This window comes from Schistocerca gregaria, chromosome 2 (assembly GCF_023897955.1).
Source record: "Schistocerca gregaria isolate iqSchGreg1 chromosome 2, iqSchGreg1.2, whole genome shotgun sequence".
NCBI classification, from domain to species: Eukaryota; Metazoa; Arthropoda; class Insecta; order Orthoptera; family Acrididae; genus Schistocerca; species Schistocerca gregaria.
The window spans coordinates 678,372,512-678,395,834 of record NC_064921.1 but is presented as its reverse complement, the minus strand read 5'-3'; the positions used below and the strand labels follow the sequence as shown (position 1 = coordinate 678,395,834).

General features: G+C 42.4%; 1 protein-coding gene across 11 annotated transcripts in view; it reads left to right on the top strand.

Moving 5' to 3' along the window:
• LOC126334745 (uncharacterized) overlaps window positions 1–23,323 on the top strand; it is a 636,264-nt gene that overhangs the window by 294,079 nt on the left and 318,862 nt on the right. The window lies entirely within an intron of this gene.

Here is a 23,323-nt window from a genome sequence, read left to right as displayed (position 1 = left end):
TGCATATCTTAGTTGCCAAATGACAAACAATAAAATAAGCTATGCAGAGGAGTATGAAAAGGATAACGGTGCGTGCCATTCCCAAGAGGTGGCGCGGCGCAGCCTTGCCAGGCCAGTGGCTACTATTCGGAGTGGCGCCAGACGAATGCGTCAGCGAGATGCCGACACGTCCACCTCACCTTAGCCACTGGCCCAGACGCATAGCTGGACGCCTGCCACGTAACACAGACCCCGCCGTTGGCACGCTTACTGGCCGCTACTCGCGTGCGCCATTGATCTGTACAAAAGCTATCCGATAAGTAAGTTCAAAGTAAAGCCGCTGTCAGCGACAATGTTGATATGAGTACAGTGCTGTATGAGCCACGGTGCTGTTGGAGATGGAATACCCTTGTCCTTTTCCAAACTCTTACGAGACGACTTGTAGAATAATGTAGAGTCCGTCTCATGCTTCAACTTTTCTTCCACATACTATGTGTGTGAGAAAGGTAATGAAATGATAAACGAGTTATATAGGAACGCTGCACTCTTCTTATGTAGACCGGTGTCTTCATTCTTCCCAGATGCTCAGTTCAAGTTTCACTGCTGTACAGCCATCACGTCATTTTTGAGAGGTTCATCAGTGCAGTTGTGCTTTTGTTGTATGTTATGAAAATGGAACAACGGAATTTAGAGCAACGTTATGTCATCTAGTTTTGTGTTACACTTAGGGAATCTGCAATGTGGTCTTTGAAAAGTTGAAACAGGATTATCAGGAGCACAAGTTTTGGAAGGTCGAGAATACGTTGAAGATCGATCTCGCTCTGGGAGACCTTCAATTTCAAAAACAGACGGAAACGTAGAACGTATGCGTGCTCTTGTTAGATAAGACCGACGTTTAACAATGCTGCTGAAGGGAACTAATTTGAAGGAGACAATACTCTTGTTTGAAAAGAAAATTGTTAGATAAAAAAATCAGTTTCATTACTTTTCTCACACGCCTCGTACATGTACATACAGATTTACAAGAAATTGGTCACCTAACCATCCAACAAAACTTCTAGACAAATCTGAGATCGAACATCAAACCCTCGGATTTGTACACTGACAGCCAAGCGGCCACCAAAACCACACTAGCTGTTGATGCGAATTAATTCAAAACACGACTGTACTACAAAAACTTATACAATAAATACAGAGTACTGTGAAAACATGTACCCATAGAACAATCAGACTCGAATCGTCTTGCGTCACCTGCTATTCTCTTGAAACACCATACTTTTCCCAAGAATACTAATTTATTGCGAATCGGTCGTTTGCCATACATTTTTAGACATAAGTCGTTTCTCACTAAAAGGGCCCAGATATCAATAGGGAAAGATACGAACTATGTGACGGAGGGCGTGTGACATGCCATTGACTCTCTACCATTCACCCTCCGGTGTTCCCTTCTTTCTTTCCTGATAGGCAACACCGTCATACTGAATGCGTTCCAGCCTAGTTATGCGACATTTACAAGAGAATAGACATCAAGCAGTGCTGTATCGGCAAACTTGGTCTTCACATTTGATTCGTCTCCTGGCTGTGGGTAACATCAACGTGCATTATATCTCTGTACTCCCATTTCTGACATCAGAATACCCTTGGAAAGAACGTTGCGGAGTGAGATAAACACCACTGATCTTAAAATTTCTCGGTAGGTTAACAAAAAAGTCGAGACAGGAGATTTACCTTGCCACAGAATACCCACCCATTTTTCGAAGCTCTGTTTCGGCGCATTGAACGGTTTCATAAAATATTAGTGGTGTCCGCGATAGGCGTGACATCTGTACAAACGATTTATTTTTGGCCGCAGTCGTACGGGTCGTATGAGAGCTTGTGGACTGGTAAAGGTGTCTGAAAATTCAGGTGACGTCATTGGGACTTTATTATCCGTTCACTCGCTACTAGTCAATTACCAATTACGTGTTCTGGCGTACTTCAGATGCTTCTGCGTGTCAGGCGAGGCAGGACGAACTTTCGATTTACAAAGATTTTTTTTTACTTGGGGAGGGGAGGAGGGAGCAAAGAGACATGTCTTTGCGCCCCCTCCCCCCCCCCCCCCCCCCCCCGCCCCTCGTCAGTTACGCGGTTGTAATTCTTTTTGCGGATGACAATGTGAAAGGGACATGTAGAGGGACCTTATGGTGTAGTAGCCTACCTGCCTGAGGTAATTCTAATGGGTGGTTAGAGGAGGCCGCGGCCAAAGGATCGGCTTTGCACAGATTTCTTCTAAGTGAGTAAAGTCTTATTTCGTTTGTTCGGATAAAACACTAAACTAAATTGGCGACATTGTGGCTTACTTTGCAGCGGTTCTCGTTAAGGGCGACAAACTATTGGATTCTGCTGATCGTCCTCTTTTTCGCTATATACTATTTTATTTCGACTGTCAGATGGCTGTCGACGTCATATTCTGGAATGTCGTTGGACAATTCGGAGTAAAGATTACTATGGAGACGTTGGCTCCGGCTGTACGGTAGTCAGTTGCCTGTGCTACTCTGCCAAGTGATTAGTAAGCAGTGGCGAATCGGCAGGTTGTACACAGGGTAGAGATTTCCTGCAGCGAGACGTTGATGCTGTCGCTTGTTAGTACCGTTGAACCCGGGTCATGTGGTGTAGCTGGTTAGCGAACAAACGCGGCGCTATGGATCGCTATCAGTCAGGCCGTCCTTAAATTGCAGCTTTCCTCGCTGCTCATGCTGTTAGGGCGTTTAATTACACACATCAAAAAAAGTTTTGCATCAACTCAGTTCCGAGAGTTCCGGAACCTGTACAGAAAATTGGAATAGAGATCCTTTTTCCTGCTCATGAAAACCATGCATTGCATGTTATACCTACATACAGTGGGACCTTCAGAGGTGGTGGCCCAGATTGCTGTGCACTCCGGTACATTTACTACCCAGTAGCACGTCCTCTTGCATTGATGCATGCATGTGTTCGTCGTGGCGTACTATCCACAAGTTCATTAACGTACTGTTGGTCCAGATTGTCCCAGTACTCAACGGCGATCCCTCAGAGTGATTGGTGGGTCACGTTGTCCATAAACAGCCCTTTTCAATATGTCCCAGGCATGTTCGATATTGTTCTTGTTTGGAGAAAATGCTGGCCACTCTAGTCGAGCGATGTCGTTATCCTGAAGGAAGTCATTCACCAGTTGTGCACGATGGGGGCGCGAATTGTCGTCCATGAAGACGAATGCCTCGCCAATATGCAGGCGGCATCGTTGCACTATCAGTCGGAGGATGGCATTCAACTATCGTACAGCCGTCACAGCGCCTTCAATGACCACCAGCGGCGTACGTCGGCACGACATAATGCGACCCCAAAATAGCAGGGAACCTCCACCGTGCTCCACTCGCTGGACAGTGTCTAAGGTGTTCAGCCTGACCAGGTTGCCCCCAAACACGTCTCTGACGATTGTCTGGTTGAAGGCATATGCAACACTCATCGGTGAAGAAAACGTGATGCCAATCCTGAGCGGTCCATTCGGCATTTTGTTGGGCCCATCTGTACCACGCTGCATGGTGTCGTGGTTGCAAAGATGGACTTCGCCATGGACGTCGGGAGTGAAGTTGCACATCACGGAGCCTATTGCGTACAGTTAGAGTCGTAACACGACGCCTTGTGGCTGCACGAAAAGCATTATTCAACATGGTGGCGTTGCTGTCAGAGTTCCTCCGAGCCATAATTAGTAGGTAGCAGTCATCCACTGCAGTAGTAGCCCTTGGGCGGCCTGAGCGAGGCATATCATCGACAGTTCCTGTCTCTCTCTGTATCTCCTCCATGTCCGAACAACATCAATTTGGTTTACTCCGAGACGCCTTAACACTTTCCTTGCTGAGAGCTCATCCTGGCACAAAGTAACAATGCGGACGCGATCAAAACGCAGTATTGACCGTCTAGACAGGGTTGTAGTACAGATAACACGAGCCATATACCTCCTTCCTGGTGGAATGACTGGAACTGAACGGCTGTGGTGAAATGATTGGAACTGATTGGCTGTCGGACCCCCTCCGCCTAATAGGCGCTGCTCATGCATCGTTGTTTACATCTTTGGGCGGGTTTAGTGACATCTCCGAACAGTCAGAGGGACTGTGTCTGTGATACAATATCCTATCCACAGTTAACGTCTATCTTCAGGAGTTCAGGGAACCGGGACGATGCAAAACTTTTTTGATATGTGTATTTCGATAGCCTCTCTTGCTGTTCGCTGCCGAGCAAGCACAAGAGGTTCTTGAAAATTAATTGATCGGCCACAATACTGGTGGTGTTCAGCTATAGCGGATTTTCTGTGTTGCCCCAGTCGTATATTCCGTGTTTGTAATTTTAGTTAAATTTTATCCGAGAACTTTTGTTCCTAGTTATTCAAGGATGTACAGACATGCCAGTAACGGTCTAAATGGAGATGGCAAGCACAGCGAGGTTTTCGTCCAGTGGTGACATGGGATTAAGACATGGGATTACCTGATGCAGTCAGTGTGCATCAGCGCTGGCATAAATGTTTTAGGTGTAGAGGCTATTGAACGTTGTTACGAAGCATTGAAAAGAGGCCGGTGACTCTTACTGGACATAATATTGGAAGAGTATGATCCCGATACAGATAATACTCGTAAATCTTTTCCTTACTATCTGGTAATAGAACTGCGTCTGTTCCACATTGTGTGTGTAGCGTGCACGACGGGTGTCAGCTTTTCTTGTTCGACGGTGCGGAGGAAATGAAGATGTCACAGTATGTGTTCAAGGACCGGTCTACACACCGACTAAAAGTATGTGGACACGCCTGTGTAATGCGGAAGTGACAATAAGATTTCACGAGAGGTGGGCCCGCAAATACAAAAGGAGGGCGGGCAGTATCGTGTTGTCAGTAGAGAAGCAGTAACAGGAGAATGGTCGGTCAAGAGAGCTGAGTGACTTGGAACGGGGACTAGTCGTTGGACGTCACTTGAGTAAATAAACCATCAGGGACATCCATCCCTGCAAAGCTGCCCAAATCGACTGTTGAAAATGTGTTTGTGAACTGGAAATACGAAGGTACAACCTCAGCTAAACCGGGATTGCTTGGGCCATTGCATACTGAAGGCTCTATACCGACGTCTGCCTTCAGGAGGTTTCGATTTTCATAACCACCCTCCACAGTGCTCAATGATCCTCGTCCTTCAGCACATGTCTGCCTCCAGACCTCGTGTGCTGAAGGTCGAGGATTCTCGAGCACTGTGGAGCGTGGTTATTGAAATCGGAACCTCCTGAAGGGAGACGTCGGCATAGAGCCTTCAGTATGCAATGACTCAAGCAATTTGTGTGTCCCATCGTCAGTGTGAGTGTGCGATGGTTGCAGTAAACTGACAGCGGTGCATCGGTTACAAACTACTGGACACCCAGGAGAGGTGTTCAGCTATTGCAGTGACTGTGCACCGGCAGTTAAAAAGCATTGGGTACAATGATGGAGCACTCGTTTCTGTAGTCGTTGCTAAACGGCGGTTGAGGTGGTGTAAAGAGCTGCACCACTGGACAATGGGTGAGTGGAATCCAGTGATTTGGAGTGATGAAACACATTTTACGTTGCGGTAATCTGATGCATATATTAGAATTTGTAAAATGCCTATTGAACGTTATCAAGCGTCACATGTAGTGCCAACACGGAATGAGGTAGTGGTATGGTGTGAGATAATTTTTCAAGGTTAGAGTTCAAAATGGCTCTGAGCACTATGGGACTTAACGTCTAAGGTCATCAGTCCCCTAGAACTTAGAACTACTTAAACCTAACTAACCTAAGGACATCACACACACATCCATGCCCGAGAGGCAGGATTCGAACCTTCGACCGTAGCGGTCGCGCGGTTCTAGACTGTAGCGCCTAGAACCGCTCTGCCACCCCGGCCGGCCCAAGGTGGGTCTGGTCCGTTTATTACCCTTAAGAAGTCACTGAATGAGGATGGATATCAACACGTTCTACAGCTTTGTGTACTGTGTACAGTAGAGGAACAGTTCGGAGAGATGATTGTTTGTGCCCTGTGATAACGCAGCATCTTTGATACAGTTGTTTCTGGCAAAATAACATTCTTGAAATGGACTGGTCTGCCCAGGATCCGTGTCTGAACCCAATCGAAAGCTGTTGGGGTGAGTTAAAAAGTCGACTTTGTTCACGAGCCCCAGCGTCCAACGTCAGTACCTTGTCTGGTTTCGGCTCTTGAGCAAGAATGAGGTGTCATTTTTCTACAGACATTCGGACACCTCGCTCAAAGCGTCGTCAGCAGAGTTCCAACCGTCATAAAGGCGAAGGGTGGACACACCGCCTCTATAGGTATCCGGACACATTGATCAGGTATGTTTTATCTACCAGCTGGCGGAGTTGCCGTCGCGGCATGTGTTCTCCACTTGTACAAGAGCCCCGCGGGGTTATTTATAGCAGAAGAAGTGTTGTTGGTGATGCCAGGTGGCAGATATCGATTCTTTTTTAAAGAAAAAATAATAAAAAAAGTTGCCAGTGTCGCTCGCTGAGAACCCGTATTCCGCTTTCCTCGTGCCGAGCTGTGTCGCAACCCGCCACTGTGGAGAAACGGGAGGCGGGGGGCGGAGCGGGGTGCGAGTGGCGGCCCGGCCCGGCGCCAGGCCTGGCCGGCCATCCGCGCTGCCCGCGCCCGCCGCATTCCGCGTGCCCGTGCGCTGACTCACGGCGCCGCCAGCCCGGGGGCTAGGCTAGCGGCTTGCGCAACATGGGCCGCGGCCGGAGGCGGCCCCTGTCTTACTGCTGCTGGGATCAGCCCAGGGGTCCTACTCTGTACCGTTCATGCCGATCGGTGTAGTAGGTTAGTCTCGGTAGTGACGTCATTTTCGGTTCTTTATCGAAATATCCTATTCAGTAAGCTTCTGACAACCGAACCTCCCCATCGCACCCCCCTCCGATTTAGTTATAAGCCGGCACGGTTGACACGCCTTGAAAAACTGAACACAGATCAATCGAGAAAACAGGAAGAAGTTGTGTGGAACTATGAAAAAAAATAAGCAAAATATACAAACTGAGTAGTCTATGTCAAAGATAAGCAACATCATGGACAATGTGAACTCAGGAGCGCCGTGCTCCCGTGGTTAGCATGGGCAGCTGCGGAACGAGAGGTCTATGGTTTAAGTCATCCCTCAAATGAAATTTTTTTTATTTTCAGACAATTATCGAAGTTCAGGCACTCACACATAATCAACTTCACTCTCCAAAATTCCAGAACATGTTCAGATTTGCTTGGACATATGCAGGATTTGACGGTCTACACACGGAAAAAATTGAAAACTTTAAAAACATATGTTTTGACAGAGCACAGGGGAAAATGTGCGACTGTGAAACTGTTGCATTCATTTGTTGCAGTTTATGTGACAAACTCTCATGTTTTAATCACTTTTTGGGAGTGATTATCTCATCCACAAGAAAACCTAAATCGGGCAAGGTAGAAGAATCTTTTTACCCATTCGCCAAATGTACAAGTTAGATGGGTCGACAACGTATTCCTTTCATGTGACGCACATGCCGTCACCAGTGTCGTATAGAATATATCAGAGGTGTTTTCCTGTTGGAGGAATCGGTTGACCTATGACCTTGCGATCAAATGTTTTCGGTTCCCATTGGAGAGGCACGTCCTTTCGTCTAGTAATCGCACGGTTTTTCTGTGCGGTCGCAAAACACAGACACTAAACTTATTACAATGAACAGAGACTTCAATGAACGAACGGACAGATCATAACCTTTCGAAAATAAAGAAAGTAAACTTTTCACTCGAGGGAAGATTTGAACCATAGACCTCTCGTTTCGCAGCTGCTCACTCTAACCACAGGACTACGGCGCTCCTGAGCTCAGAATATCCTTGATGTTCCCTATCTTGCGCATGGACTACTCAGTTTGTATATTTTGCTTATTTTTTTCATAGATCCACACAACTACTTCCTGTTTTCTCGACTGATCTGTGTTCAGTTTTTCAAGGCCTATCCACTGTGCCAACTTATACCTAAATCTGAGAGGGGTGCGATGGGGAGGTTCCCTTGTGAGACTTGTTACCGAACGGTCCTTCCACCGATTTTACGACAATTGTACCGAGAGGTTTTGGATTTCGGGGTTGCCCTGTCGATCGGTGAACTGTGGTTTATGTACAACTATAATTTGTTATTTTAAACTTATTTAGCGGTTTTAGCTTTGGATTGAGTGATTGTGTTGCTAAAGAATCACCAAAGGACGCATCCAGTTGGAAAGTGAGTTCATAATAGACTATTTTCCATTGTTAGAAATATCGTTAGGTTAGGTTGTTACTGTAAATGATTACATCAAAAAAAAATGTTTTCGGTCAATATCCTCTCAAAATAGTGTTCTTTTTATACAAATAAGAGTTTAAAAATAATTAAATATCAAGACATCAGCTGTGCTTACGTATATTAAATGAGTGTGAACTGACGTTACTAGTGTCTTTGTGTACTTTTTCCCACAAATAGGTTAGTTAGTAATTATCTAGTAATAGTAGACGCAGTTGTTAGATCGGTTACTGTTGCTACAATTGCAGCTTATCAAGATTTAAGTGAGTTTGGATGTGGTGCTACAGTAGCCGCATGAGCGATGGGGTACAGCATTTCCGAGGTAGCGATGAAGTCTCACGGGATTTTCTCGTGAGACCATTTCACGAGTTACCGTGATTAGAAAATGAGACACTTAAAGTAGTAAAGGAGTTTTGCCACTTGGGAAGCAAAATAACTGATGATGGTCGAAGTAGAGATGATATAAAATGTAAGATGGCAATGGCAAGGAAAGCGTTTCTGAAGAAGAGAAATTTGTTAACATCGAGTATAGATTTAAGTGTCAGGAAGTCGTTTCTGAAAGTATTTGTATGGAGTGTAGCCATGTATGGAAGTGAAACTTGGACGATGAATAGTTTGGACAAGAAGAGAATAGAAGCTTTCGAAATGTGGTGCTACAGAAAAATGCTGAAGATTAGATGGGTAGATCACGTAACTAATGAGGAGGTATTGAATAGGATTGGGGAGAAGAGAAGTTTGTGGCACAACTTGACTAGAAGAAGGGATCAGTTGGTAGGACATGTTGTGAGGCATCAAGGGATCACCAATTTAGTACTGGAGGGCAGCGTGGAGGGTAAAAATCGTAGAGGGAGACCAAGAGATGAATACACTAAGCAGATTTAGAAGGATGTAGGCTGCAGTACGTACTGGGAGATGAAGAAGCATGCGCAGGATAGGGTAGCATAGAAAGCTGCATTAAACCAGTCTCGGGACTGAAGACAACAACAACAACAACAACGGGTATGGAGACAACCTCATGAATCCATGGACCTTGCATGTCAGCAGGGGACTGTTCAAGCTGGTAGAGGATCTGTAATGGTGTGGGACGTGTGCACGTCTCGTAGGAGTCTGTCTGATCACCTGCGTCCATTCATGTCCATTGTGCATTCCGAAGGGCTTGGGCAATTTCAACAGGAGAATGCGACACTCCACACATCCAAAATTGCCGCAGAGTGGCTCCAGAACACTCTTCTGAGTTCAAACACTTCCGCTGGGCACCATCTCTCCAGACATGAGCATATCTGGGATGCTTTGCAACATGTTGTTCATAAGAGATCTCCACCCCCTTGGACTCTTACGTATTTAAAGGGCAGCCCTGCAGGAATCATGGTGCTACTTCCCTCCAGCACTACTTCAGACATTAGTCGAGTCCATGCCACTTCATGTTGCGGCACTTCTGCGTGCTCGCAGGGGCCTACACGATATGAGGCAGGTGTACCAGTTTCTTTGGCACTAATTTTTCCGTATTTATTTAGTCTCGGTTGTAATAGGACATCCTCCTCTAGCATTACTTTTCTTCAAAAGTGATTGTCGAACCAGTACTATTTTTCGAATTTTGGACAGGTTAATATTATCTCAGTTGCTTTTCTGAGAACTTTCATATAATTTTATACACAGTATGCTATACAGTACTACGCATCTCTGGATTTATAAACTTCTTTTTGGCAAATAAACATGTACAGTTCGCTTATCCGAACAAACCAGTTTTCTGAAACCCATGTCCCCCAATTACTTCGGATAATCGACGCTCTACTGTGCTTCAAGCTAAAATTTATGAAAAGGAATTACTTTATAAAATATTTTAGTTTCGATGTTATAATCGATAAGTGATAGCTCTGAATGTACAGCCAAAATTATCTTTTTAGAAATATTTCAAATTACGAAATATTCACACATTTAAAATTTCTATTATTAATTGTGCAATTCTATACTGTTTACTATGTTTCTTTTAAGGTCCATTTATGAAATAATAGTCAAAATTAATAATGTAATGAAAGCTAGTAGGTACTCATTTGTTAAAAAAATTTTAAACCCTTTGGAGTATTGTTTTTTCCGGAGAGTACCAGAGTTGTAAGCATGCCTCTGATGTAATCGGACATATTTTTGTGCGAACCATGTAATTTCGTGTTTGTTTACGTGAAAAATCAAAATACCGTATGATATACTAAAATGTGAGAAAATATATTTAGGTAATAAATGTTGCAACAACAGTCTTCAAATTTACGTAGTTCAAACGAACCGTGAGGACCTGAAGTGACATTAAAATCTTTAAGAATCAGACCCTTAGACAGGAAGAACTGGAGCCAACTCAAAATTGCAAGGTAAGTAAACTAGAAAGTTTATTGTAATCTTCACTTCTCTCAGATCCTCATAAAAGACTGTGCTTAATGTGGACAATAGAAGGAAGTAGTAAGAGGTGGGGGTAGATTACACGGTCTTTTTTCTATTTTTACTACCCATCGGCTAAAACAACCGAAATATCAACTAGACACAGCAGTAGTGCTAAAATTCTTGTTATTTAAGTAAACCTTTTTTTAAAACAAGTAATTTTATTCGTAAAATTTCCATTGGTTTGAAATATTACTTTACTATAGAAAATCAGAAAAGCCATAAACGCTAGTTTAATAACAACGAGTACCATACTCGTGGCATTAGAACTGGTTCAGCATTGATGGGACAATAATATACCGGTTACCGTGTGGCGTGGCCTTTATGGTACGCGTGTTATGCAGTGTGCAATACTTTGCCATCTGGTCTATACGGAAATTTCTCGCTGTCGCAGTTGTATCGTAAAATAGCACTATACCTAGTCTGGAAGTATTTTATGAAGTGCGGCACCAATGAAGTACAATGCTCCACTTGATTTAAAAGCTTAATTACAGGCGCAGCTATAACAAACTTGGCAAATCTTATAAGGAGAAAACTTAAAAACTTAACATTTCATTCATACTTCACAACAAAAATAAAAAGTTGCTGATGTACTGCCAATGTCTAGATAATATACCTCTATCTTCTTGTAGGCCTTGAAAACAGACAAATTAACACGGAAAACAGAATTCTTCACCCTTTAGCGCTGACTGTTCGTAAGGCCCTCGACTCCAGCATGATTTTTCGGCGGAGTTTAAAAACTTAGGCTCAGTAAGGGAATACTGGTGATTTTTTTTTTTTTTTGTAATAATCAACCTCTGATCACAAGCGAACAGTGAAGAATCTAGGTTTTCTTTTCTAATTTAATATTTTGATACTGTTTGTCTTGAAACTGAGGGAGCTCAAAATTTTCCAATCTTCATTCAAGTTGTTTGTTAATTATATGAAACAACAGGGGAAAAAAACAAAAATCGATTATTTCAGATACCGCATATATTGAGCGGTTTTAACAGTCTCATTAAATTGACATTGAAATAAATCGACATAACCGAAAACCGGTTGTTTCAGCGATAACCGCCATCCCTGTGCACACCACCTTCCAGCACCCTTAACGTTTTTTCCTCTGCCTGTCTATGACCTACAGAATATCCAAACTGATACGCATATCGTTTGAGAATTTCCTATGGAGAGGCATCGTTTTTTTTTAAAATCAGTTGACACGTATCAGCCTAAACGGCATTAGTAGGAGGGTAAAATCATGACGAATAATGGCAGTGAACCTTAAACGCTACTTAAAAAGCAACAAACATGGTGGCAAGGTGAAATTAACAATTATAACTACCCTTCTTTTTAGGAGCTGTGTGGTAAGAGTTCCTAGGAGACTCGGTGTCCACCGTCGAAAGTTAAATTTCCTTCGCCATGTTATTACGGCGAGTAAAGCGTAGAGCGCGTTGTAAAGTCTGTGATGTATTTGGTAAAACGTCCGATACCTCAGAAGACAAACTACCATGAAAGTGTAAGGTGTTAAAAACTTGAAATTTTCTTAGAAAGTGGCGTACCGTCAGTGATCCGTAACAGTGAGAGCAAAGCATGGTTGTAATTTAACCAGACCCAAGAAAATGCGGCTTTCAAATAAAAAAAAAGTCAAAAAGCGATAAAATCCAACTAAATTCAATTATGAAAATTTAATGAACATACATAATATTACATAGTATCTAAAAAAATTATATTTATTGAAGGCAACTATTTATTATCAGAAGAATTTATTTTATTGATGTTGGCGTTTGAAAGCGTAGTAACTCTAGCGTGGGCACGGTGCCAACATGTTGATCGTGGTGGAGCGGCGATGGGTGGGAGTGAGGGGGGGGAGCAAGGAGAGACTCTACTCTCATTCATCGGGAACGGAAGGATGAAGCGTTCGCAGTAGAATACGAAAGTGAAGCCCGGGACGCAACAAGGATGCAGATTTTGGTACGTATTGGCGGTCATACTAAGATAAATAAAAAATAAGCATAAGGTAGATGGCGCTGTTGACAATATATATTCGAATGAAGGACCTGGCAGAAAACAGCTGTGGCTTTGTCTACATCTATAATTATACTCTGTAAACCACTCTGAGGTCCACGGCGGAGGGTATTTAACATTTGCAACATATTAGGAGTTCTTCCCGTTCTACTCGTGTATGAAACGCGGGAAGAATGCTTAATGTCTCTGCGCTATCTTGCCTTCGCGGTATCTATGGTAGCGATATGTGGAGCGCCGAATCACATTCCTAGATTATTCATGTAACGTCGCTTAGTTTAAACTTGGTTCCTCGCCGCTTCAGAGTAAATTTATTCAAAAGCCCTTCGAATACAATAGTGTCACCTCATGATTCCGATTTTCCATCAGAATTTTCTTAAATCTCTGTAGCCGAAGTCGCTAACGTAGACTACTAAAATGGCTCACGCCCCCCAAACGCTCGTTAGTCTTGGCGCATAAAAAATAAATATTTAAAAAATCACTAGTCTTTGGTCGTTAAGACCAGATCCTATGAAAAATTGCAAACTATTAGAAATTCTCCGTGAGTAATGGGCCGAAGGTTTGTCACTCCGCTGATGTCGATCCACTATAGCTTAGAGACACTAAGTGCGACGATCTTTTTTTTTTCTATTCGTGAGGATGTGGAAAGATAATTTCACTAAGGTACTTTCACCCTCTGTCAGTACAATCAGCGACATGATACAGCTACACAGCTGACATGATCTACAAATTGGACGGGCGAGCAATGCCAACCCAACTCCAGTTGCACCTTGTCAAGAGAACTGTGTATATAACCAACGTTGTAAATCCCGGCAGCGAATACCGTAAGCCAATCATATCACTCCACTCTAGGATTCTACATAGTTTACCAAGGTCGTAAGTATAACAGTTTTTTTTTTTTTTACTCGACACATTGCCTTGTGTGCACATAGAAGTTACCGAACGAGAGTTTTCATGAAAAAAAGTTGATTATCCAGCAGTTTTGTATTAAATATCACAGTCTTCTTTTTTCCGAGTAGTCCCCCAAGACTTTACTGGTGCATTTCGTTCGGAGTTCGATCCTATAGCCGGCTGTTGTGGCCAAGCGTTTCTAGGCGCTACAGTCTGGAACCGAGCGACCGCTACGGTCGCAGGTTCGAATCCTGCCTCGGCCATGGATGTGTGTGATATCCTTAGGTCAGTTAGGTTTAAATAGTTCTAACTTCTAGGGGACTGATGACCTCAGATTTTAAGTCCCATATTGCTCACAGGCATTTTTTCGATCCTATAGATTACTAAAATGCTCTCATCGTCATCTGTACGTTACAAATGCCCACACCTTTAATCCAGTCGTGAAGAACGAGGAAACGCGAAGCCAATCTGCAGATTCAACAGTTAATCTTATTTTTCCGGTGTCCCCTGTCGTGGTGATTAGAAACAGGGTAAAAACCAAAGCCAAATATATCACCTCTCTTAAAACTGGCTTGGATTAGACCAATTGTTGTGTCACAACAGACAGTAATAAAATTGGGCGAAAGGAATACCGCAATATAGAAAAATTTAAAGGGGTTGTAGAAGACAGCGTAGAGGGGGGGGGGGGGGGGGGAGGACTGCATCTAGCTGTTCCCTAATGCGGAACGACCTTCATCTACATCTACGTGATTACTCTGCAATTCACATTTAAGTGCTTGGCAGAGGGTTCATCGAACCACAATCATACTATCTCTTTACCATTCCACTCCCGAACAGCGAGCGGGAAAAACGAACACCTAAACCTTTCTGTTCGCGCTCTGATTTCTCTTATTTTATTTTGATGATCATTCCTACCTATGTAGATTGGGCTCAACAAAATATTATCGCATTCGGAAGAGAAAGTTGGTGACTGAAATTTCGTAAATAGATCTCGCCGCGACGAAAAACGTCTTTGCTTTAATGACTTCCATCCCAACTCGCGTATCATATCTGCCACACTCTCCCCCCTATTACGTGATAATACAAAACGAGCTGCCCTTTTTTGCACCCTTTCGATGTCCTCCGTCAATCCCACCTGGTAAGGATCCCACACCGCACAGCAATATTCTAACAGAGGACGAACGAGTGTAGTGTAAGCTGTCTCTTTAGTGGACTTGTTGCATCTTCTAAGTGTCCTGCCAATGAAACGCAACCTTTGGCTCGCCTTCCCCACTATATTATTTATGTGGTCTTTCCAACTAACACCCAAGTACTTAGTTGAATTGACAGTCTTGAGAATTGTTCTATTTATCGAGTAATCGAATTCCAACGGATTTCTTTTGGAACTGATGTGGATCACCTCACACTTTTCGTTATTTAGCGCCAATTGCCACCTGCCACACCATACAGCAATCTTTTCTAAATCGCTTTGCAAATGATACTGGTCTTCGGATGACCTTACTAGTCGGTAAATTACAGCATCATCTGCGAACAACCTAAGAGAACTGCTCAGATTGTCACCCAGGTCATTTATATAGATCAGGAACAGCAGAGGTCCCAGGACGCTTTCCTGGGGAACACCTGATATTACTTCAGTTTTACTCGATGATTTGCCGTCTATTACTACGAACTGCGACCTTCCAACTGATTGAAGTGTGTCGACTACAAACTCTGACTCTGTGGTATTACCCGTTTTGTCTAGAAGCTATAGAAGAATATATTTTGATTTCTTCGGTATTGAGGCCCCCAAGATTTTTAGAGTGATCTTTTCTGAGACACACTTTAAGTTCTGCAACGCAATTTGATGTGCTGTGTTTATGTATAAAATATGCAGACGTGTTTGACCGTGTTGTTCCAGTCATCATAAATGCATTCCTGACATCTTTTCCCCCCTTATTGCCTTTTCTGTTTATAGAAAAAGTAACTTTAATCATCTCCCTTTTCATATAAAAATAACTTATAGAGCCCTGTGGGGAAAAAGGAGGGGGGACGAAAAAGAAAGCGAGGATCTACTCCTGGCGCCTGAAGCAACAGTGTCAAACACTTCTGTAAAAAGACTACTGTCCACTAGTATTTCGACTTTCAAATATATCGTCAACGTGAGTGCGGAAAGATGGCTCCACACCAGAACAGTCTGAGCTGCATGTGGCTAACTTAGTTCAAACACTACTGCATAATCGCAGTCCATTAATGAATAAAACTACAGTTCATTTCCTAATTTCGTAAAACTGGTTATTACGTTTCAAAATTTGGGTGCGTGTTTGCACTCACTGGCTCGTATTGCATTTCTGCTTCTAAGAGTCACTTTTATCGCAGTTTTTTTTATGACGCCTAATGCCTTACCATAATCAACCAAAGACTCCAGCAGTGACGATCCGGCTTCATTGCCGCCTTTGGCGTGCGCATTAATTATGCAGTTGCAATTACAGTTTGTCATGACGGCGCATTTAGCGCGTTTAATTTGTGCCAAACTCCCTTTACCTGCAATATTTATGCAGTAACTATTTTAGGATTTACTGCTGCACTCTATACACCAACACGTTCATTATTGTTTGAAACAGTTGTTTTCCCGAAGAAGAAGTGAAGAGTTAGCAAACGACTGCAATCCGACCGACCTTAGTTTTTAGTTGCCGTTTATATTTCTGGTCGTTCGCTGTAAACTCCTCTTTTACGTTTATTGGGAAGTGTTGTGGCGATACATGTCCACGTAATTTCCTGTGGCAACTTTCTTGTGGCTAAAGTTGAGGCATGAATTTTGAGAGGCGTTTTAATTCTAGTATCCAGTCATCATCTGTTGAATGACTTTGTGAAATTGCATCAATCTGTCATCCGCGTGTACGCCTATACTCCACGGATCAAGTCGTTGTGTGACAGAGGGTAGTGTCGATACTGTTATATTACCCACCTTTCGTGGATGATGGGTAAGGAAATCGCAGTCAGGAAGTGTCCACATGAACTCTAAAATATTTTTGCTTGAAATGGGAGAAATGAAAATTTTGCTTGCCTGTTCTTTGAACGTATCATGTCTCCCTTCTGAACGGATCCCTGATGAAATGTGTTGGATCACCTCTATCCCCTCTATTAATTTACTTGGCACTGGTCCCAAAGTGACTGGCAATAGTCAACACACGGTCGAACGAAGGTATTGTAAATATCTTTTCACTGGATGAATTACATTTTCGTAGGATTCTTCCAATGTGTCAGGCATCATCTTTTTCGATAACTAGTGTAACGTGGTCGATCCACCTCAGGTAACTCGGGAGACTCCTAGCTGTTTTAAGATTGCAACTATTTCCAGGGATATTTCGTCAGTAATGTGACTGAACATTAATAGGTCTTCCCCTCGATTTATGCCAAATACGCTTTATTTACAATGAAGTTTGACATTGCAATTTTGATTTCTATGTTTATAGTACTGGTGATGACTCGTTCAAGTCGAAGCCGGTTAACAGTAGCAAATATACCGAATGCGATTACGGCATTTGTGATCTAAATAGCACCTCTATTTACGTTGAGGACCAACTGGGAATCGCGGCACAAGCGTCGATCTTCTGTTGGTTGTCCTGCATTCCGCACCTCATCTACATACGGCAGCATCATCCGAATCATCTGGGAACAACTTGTGCTATAGACTAACATACATTGTGTCCGAGTCAGAAAATTTAAACTGTCGTATTTCATAACCAGTTTAGATTATCTTAACAAGATTTTGTGCGAATGATAGTATGTGAAAGGAGTGAGAATTTTGCTGTGTGATAAATGTTGTAACTCTTTATGTACGGATATACGGGATGTCTGACTATAATAGGCACAGACGAAAGTGGTGAATAGGGAGAAACAAGCAAATTAACCCAATAGACAGAGGTCCGGAAACAAATGGTTATCTCAATACGACGTATGTACAACACTCATAAAGTCGAAGGAAGATGTTCCTTATCGTGAAAGGATGCGTGCGTGATAATGCAGTGCCACTCTTTCGTGTGGCTGTTCGGAAACAAATAGCATGAATCTTCGCTTGGAGCCCACCAATATCATGTCCTCCAAGGTCCCCAGACTTCATGAAGCTGCTGGAATTTTTGTATGGATATATTTAAAAGCAGTTGTGTATTCCAGCCCTGTTCGTAGTGTCGATGCACTCCGGGAACGCATTGTGGAAGGTTGTCATTGCATTCTGAACACGCCTAGGATTTCTTGAACGTGTAGTGGTATCGATGAGGAGACGTGCTGAAGCCAGCACTCCATGATCGGTGGCCATGTGGAACACTTGTTGTGAGTGTTTGTCCTCTAGTGCGTATATGCAGTTTGGATCCTCGAGGACTCTGTTATAAGATGTTCATGTACTCAGTCGGAAACGTCGTATTGGGGAAACGATTGGTTTCCAGACCAATGTCGATTAGGATTATTTGCTTGTTTCTTTGTCCTCTACTCGTCCCTATTATAGCCAAACGTCCTAAATAAGGACTGAAAATGCTCTCCAATTTAGTTAAAATTTTTGATCTGTTAATGACTATTAAGATTTACCAGCACGTTTTCATTTTCATCTGGCCTCCCATATAAACGTCAGATATAACGAGACCCAATCTGCTCGGTGACAACACTCTTGGTGTTAATATTAAACGTAGAGTTGCTTCGAAAATGATGGATTTTTTTTATTGGTGAGTATCATGGTTTGAACTATACATTGTACGAATGTAAAAGTAAACCAGACGAAATCCTTATTTAAAGGCCCTAATCGTCAGCTTAATACGCAGCTTGTCGAATGAGGCACGCCTACTTGTTCCTTTATGGCTTCGTTTCTTTAAATTCATAAGCCCAAGAAATTTTTTTTTGGGCAACACTCATTTCGCAAGACTGCCTGAAAATGTGACGTCATTTTGACGTTACGCGCAATATCGATAACTGCAGGAACTGCTGTCGACTATCGTTAACGTTCAAAGCCGGCCTCTCTCGCATGGGTAACAGCACCCACAAGTCATTAGCTCCAGAAATGTACCGCGCGGAAGTGCCATTTATTTGCAGGAAGTCTTGCGAAATACTTGTGACAAGGAAGACTGTGAATGTTACTTCTCATTGCTTCACTCGCAGCAATTTAAGCTCACCTCTTCAGGTTCCAGCCTAACCACACACTTGGAAATCGCCGCATATTCGGAAATATACAGCCAATTTTTTTTTTTCATCCTGCTTTCTCTAAACACACTAAAAAGCTAAATAACATCGAATATTGCTGAACATGCTTGTATTAGATACACAAGAAAGTCCAGAATGTGTTAACAACTCTAAGATGAAAAAAAAAAGCATATAGCGGGATGCGAAGCTGCACCCTTCGACATCGTAAACCACTACATTGGCCACTACGCTAAGGCTTAGTCATGCGGTTTCGGTCTCATGTCTCGGTTATCATAGTGATTCTTGAAGCTTAATATCACTGATGCGTTATTAACTGACATTTAATGATAAGGGTGAGATGTTTGTGACTGATCTTCAATGCGCCGTTGCCTTGAAACAGCATACTGCAAGTTATAATATAAAAAGAGCTCATTATACTGAAATTAAAATGGCGCACGCTGCATCGATTTTCGATGTTATGTGTGACGTCAAAATGACGTCACGTTTGCAGGAAGTCATCTGAGACGGGTGGTACTAAATTTTTTTTCCGTTGCCTTGAGCTTTAAAACATAGCTCCTTGCTAATAATGCAATACTTGGGTTATTTGTTTCCGTACAAAGAAATGCTGGGATCGACTTCCAAAGTCGTGAGGCCCTAGAAGGAAGAAAATAGTGAATATAATGAAAACAGTATTAGATTTGTGCGTACTATGGAAAGAAAACTTTACGTGCCATCATGAACTTACCAAGCCCGCTTACAAAACTTCTGAAATATAATTTTCTACTGCATGCTGCTGACAAATCAGTGGCGGAGTTTCTATGACATACACAGTGAAAGGAACTGTGAAGTTAAGTCATGAGTGCATAGTAGGACTGTATTAAAGGCATTTGAACTTTAAACTCCATTTCCCGTAACTTTGGTGTTTTTCTGTCTTATGTACGGTTTCTGTGAAACCATTTATCCCAGAGCAATGAAATTCTAATAGTCATTTGTCTTGGTAGACGTTCATGGAGTGGCATTTTTAGCGGTATTATAAAGGACATTGTAGCCTTTCCTTATTTAAAAAAAAATGTCCGAAAAAGGGTAATTATTAAAACATTTTTCAAACTCACAGTTTCAATATATTATTATAGAAAGGTCAGCATGTTAACAAACAGTGAAATATACGTCAAAACATATCTGTTTTCTATTGTTAATACTTCCTGAGGCAAAGTACAGTGGAAACGCTCAATCTAACGTGGTAGAGGTAGAAGGTACCTTCTCCCTTTAAGCAGTCGCCGTATTTCCTCACGCAGAATGTGAGTACAGTGTTAAGTAAACTGCACATTACGCTGCTCATTTTTATGAGCCGTAAATGGGTTTATGAGAAAGTACATTACTCAAGTTTTAAGAAAAGCTGTTCCAATATTCGATAGATGTAAACGTAGGACGGCATTAGCGACACAGCAACATGCTCGTTCCTCTGAACAATGCCACTTGTAAACATTCTTTCAACATCTCGAGCCGTTTGTGAAGGACGCTCACATTACGTATGGCTGCACGTACGTTTTCAGAAACAGCAGACTTGAAATCAGTTTTTGTTCTCGGAAACAATGTGATACTTTGAATTATTATACATTCTACTGTGTTGTTATTTATTACATCTTCTTATGTACTTTACGGAACGCACTCTAAGGTGCTTCAGGTCATACGACGAAAAGTTTATGTATTGCGTGTCTCAACAAAATATATCGTCTGTTGCCGAGCCCTAGCCTGGTGTGGGCAGGCGTTGACCTTGCGTGACATGCGTTTTGTCGATATATTGATGCAGACCTTAATTTAACGATGTCTCGGTGACTCATATGAGTAAAGTACTTCTTGTGTACATTGGTAACCACTCATCACGTTCTAGCCGCGTGTTACGATATTAGCCGCTTAACTGCGTGGTTAGTTATTGCAATGACAATAAGCAGCGCCTTTCCATTTGAATGCTACACTGTTTCTCTGTTCAAAAACTGATTTGCCGTTGCCTTTCTTAGACATATAGTTGATGAGACATGTAAAAAATTGCGTCGTCTAAATGACTGTAATGACTAATGATCTAACAGAAGCACAACGGTGTCCTGGTATTGGTTTGTAGAGCGAAATGCTATGTTATCACCAGACCTGAATTTCTGAAAAAGCACCAGCAGCTACGAATCGCCTTCATGATGTCGGATGCCACTCTTTTGTGTGATACTTACGCCGCAACACACCGTGCTGAGATATACAATTAAAAGGACAAGGGAGTGCTGAAAAGTAATGCCTCCGAAATTTTCATGTGAAAACTTTTTAAGTTTTTCAAATAAAACAAATGTTATTGACGTTTTACATCTTCATTCTTCATGTCTATGATTTGCAGTTTGTTTTCCGCTAGAGGGCTCCGTATTACAGCATATAACATGTCGGTGTGCAATTTAACCATATCGGTGCGTGAGAAACAGCGTTCTCTAATCGAGTTTGAATTCAAAGCGTCTGTCCACACCGGAGCACTCTCTCCATCGTGACAATGCTAGATCACACAAAAGCGCTGCGCTGTCTGCAACAATCCAACGCATTGCTTTCACTGCCACCGGTCCCCCTCTGTGCAGTCCCGGCACGGTCCCATCCGACCTTCATCTGTTTCCAAAATGTAAACAACACCTTCGAGGATTTAACACTGGTAGTGATAAGGCTGTATTCTTTTTAATTTCTGTGTAATTGGGCAATTTCAACCGAGGTCATTTTCAACTATATATAATAATCAAAATATCCACGGGTGTACTGCCGGTCTATAGTGTCCAACGGGCACACTATAGACCGGCAGTACACCCGTGGATATTTTGATTATGAAATACGCCGGGAGAAACTCAAGAATCATATATATAATAAGCTTCCAGCTTCGTTTCATGTGCTTGAAAATGAATCTTGGTTGAAATTGGCCAAGTTCACACACATAAAATAAAAAGAATGCACGCTGTGTGGACGATCTTTTCATTCTCAAAACATGCTGAGGTTGTGGACCACACAAAAATAAAATTTTAATAACGTCTGTTTCATTTTGAAACCTTAGAGTTTTCGCATAAAAAAATGGGAGGCATTGCCTTTCAGCGCACCCTCGTAGTTCAGTGGTGCACAGTCTAGTGATACGGCGTTCTACACTGCTACGTCTGGTTTGGTTTGCGGCTAGAAATTGGTAGTGAAAATAGTTTACATTAGTACCAGTCGAACTAGCTGCATCCTCCCCGATCGCTAATGCCTCGCCCCGACTTAAGGACCTCTTCTACGAAGACATACTCTAAATACATGCATCTGTCAATAAAATAGCCCCGGTCTTCGGAGTTCTGAAGTTCTCAGGGATAAAGAATACTTTGCAGAAGGGTATCTACAGCTTATGCAGAAACTAGAGTGCATTTCTGAAAGTCGAAGTGCTTGAAAGGTAAGCAGTGAGCCAACGTTGTGTAGCCTATTCTGTCATTTTTTTCAGTCTGGATACTGAGTAAGAGCTGGATAAAGCTAATGAGAAATTTGGAAACTGAATTAAAGTTTAGGGAGAAGAAATAAAAACTTTGGTGTTTAATGGTGACAGTGTAATTCTTTTAGGGCGGCGAAAGACTTGGAAAATCAGATGGTCAGAATGGATAGTATCGTGATAAGAGAATATAAGGTGAACGTGAACGCATGTAAAATAAGTGTAATGGAAGTTAATCGAATTAAATCATGTGGTGCTGAGGGAATTAGGTTCGGGAAATGAAAATGACACGTTGAAAGTATTAGACGAGCTTTGCTGTTTGTGCAGCAAAATAACAAGCGATGGCCTAAGTAAAGAAGATAGAAAATGCTGACTTGCAATACCAAAAGCGTTTCTCAAAAAAGAAAAATTTGTCAACATGGGATGTAAATGTCTTAAGAAGATTTTTTTCTGAATGTATTTGACTGAAGCGTAGCTTGTATTGCAGTGAAATGTAAATGTTACAGTATAGACAAGAAGAGAATAGCTTTTGAAATGATGAAGATTAGATTGGAAATTTGAGGAACAAAGGAAGAGGCACTGAATCGAACTGGGGAGAAAAATCTTTGTAGAGCAACCTGATGAAAAGAAGCGATCGGTTGAAATGATCGTCAGGCATCGGGGGAATGGTTAACTTGGTTGTGAAGAAGGGAAGCGGACGGTGTAAAAATTATAGAGAGAGGCCAAGGCTTGGACTGAGTCAGCAGGTTAAATCAGATTTAGTAGGCAGTATTTTTTTCAAATATGAAAGGACTCGTGGATGAGAGAGTAGCATGCAGAGGAGCATCAGACCAGTCTTTGGGCATCATCATTCATGTAGCTTGTCTGCTTCATGTTTTGTTTCATTATTAACAGGGCTGCACAAGTAAAAGCCGAAATGTGTTGTTCGGTGTAGTTACATTTGCCTTGTGTATATAATTTCTGTCATGTCTTGCGCCGAGTTAGTCAGAGGGAATTGGTCATTGGGGCTGAATCATACATCATCGAATGTTGATAGGAAAGTCACGAGAAAGGAAAAACTCGTCATCCCCAGGGCAAGGTGAAAAG